At 48.3% G+C, this 1,897-nt stretch overlaps 1 pseudogene; it reads right to left on the reverse strand.

The window, feature by feature from the left end:
- Positions 1-581: 581 nt before the first annotated feature.
- On the reverse strand, positions 582-1,636 carry LOC109384660 (E3 ubiquitin-protein ligase RNF167 pseudogene; annotated as a pseudogene).
- Positions 1,637-1,897: the final 261 nt, after the last annotated feature.

The raw sequence follows: 1,897 nt of genomic DNA on the forward strand, positions 1-1,897 counted from the left end.
TATAAAGCAATTAATTCTGTTGTATTTAAACAGCTACTTAACTCACAAAAACAAGTAACCTAAAACCAAGTGATTTTTTTTGTCATGTAGACATGTCAATGGTTTTGTATTCATCAGGCATTAACTGATGACAATTAAAGATTTAGGTAAGTGTAGATTATTAATTCACATTCACCCAATCAAAAATGGCTAAAGGAAATGCATGGAAATTTTTACAGATATGAGAAACTGCATTATGAGACCAAATGCAAAATGATACTACCCCAAAGTAAATTTAAGGCACTGTAAGAATGGTTTAAAATAAAGTCTCTATTTTTTTTCATCTTTGACACAAATTATAAAAATATGCTCTTTCAAATTGTTTTTGACAGGTTTCACACATATATGAATAATTTCGGTTTTAGTTCACAAAACCAATTTTATTAACCCAGTATGTGAAGACCCAGCCTCTTTGCACCCCCAACCCCCTCAAAAGGGCTGGGTAAGGGAGAAACCTGGAGAGGAAATGTCCCTATCTCTCAACATAGGAGACTGAAGGGAGGAAGAGGAACCGTGCGAATAGGTTGAGGTGGGGAGGAGGGTTACTGGACCAGGATGGCAGCTGAAGAGGAAGAGGAGGATGGAGATGGTGAGGGATGTGTTGAAGATCCAGGACAAACAAGGGAGGCTGAGGCTCGGGAGCCAAAAGATGCGGGAAGCATGGAGCCAGCGTCCAGAAACGGGGTCTGTTCTGAGGCAGCGTGGCCCTTTGTCTCCCCTTCCTCATCACCTTCTGGCCCCTGAGTTTCTTCCTCCTGTTCATCCTCCTCAGCACCCCAGTGAGCAGGCTGCTGGCAGATGGGTCACGTCTTCTGGGTCCGAGTGAGCCAGGGGTCCACACAGCAGCTGTGATAGGCACGAGCAAAGGGAGGTGCCCTCATCTTGTCCCCATCCTCATATTGGTCCAGGCAAATGGCACAGACATCACACTGGTCTCCCTTCTGATAATCATGTGTAGGAATCTGTCTCAGCTGCTGTTTGGCCAGTCAGTTTCGCTGGAACTGTTTTTGGTGCTGGATACAATGAACTATCATCCTGGCTCCTGTCCAAATTAGCAGTCCCACAAACCCTGTGAAAGCGGTGAGGCAGTAAGAGACCAAGAGGAAGATGCTGTCTGGGACTAGAAGCACCTGAACCCCCTTCTGGGTGATGAAAAAGGCACGCAGGTACTCGGAGCTCTCTTCCCAACAAACACAGACAGGATCCAGATCTGCTGCGGCATTTCCACATCATGTTCAGCAGTTGACTGGAGTTCACATTGTGTACTCCAGCTGCAACACACCCGCCCTTCTGAGCATTTAGGACCTTGAGGTCAAAGTTGCAGGAGAATCTTCCAAGCAATGCAATAAAGACTGGCCCATTCACCAGGCCTGGGGGGTGGTGGGGCAATGGGGCTGTAGGCATTGGCTGGGTGATCCTCCACAAGGCACCCCTAAAGTCCCTCCTGGCTCAAGGCCAACCCAAAGAGAGCTGGGAGGTCTGCAAAGTCCATGCTGGCATTGTGGTCCAAAGTCACACAAATGAGCCCCAAGATGCGGGCTGCTCCCCACAGCACAGTGGCCACAACCACAGGAAGCAGGAAGGTTTAAAGGTGCATGGCAGCAGGAGCGCAAGCGGGGTTCTGTGCTCTCTCTGTCCCTCCTTCAGGGCCCCAGGGGGCCAATCAACCCCAGGTCCCACTTCCCTGTGCTACACAGGGGCACAAGGAAATTAACCCCAATTTGGGAGTGAGATATCTAACCCGTTTAGTGAAGCTGGGACTAAGGCACTAAAAGTGTCCTTTTCTGGTACAGGGATACCATGGGGAAAGGGAATGGAGGCAAGCACAAGTGACAGAAAAACTTCTGGAANTAGTCTA

The sequence above is a fragment of the Hipposideros armiger genome, unplaced genomic scaffold (assembly GCF_001890085.2).
Source record: "Hipposideros armiger isolate ML-2016 unplaced genomic scaffold, ASM189008v1 scaffold_98, whole genome shotgun sequence".
NCBI lineage: Eukaryota > Metazoa > Chordata > Mammalia > Chiroptera > Hipposideridae > Hipposideros > Hipposideros armiger.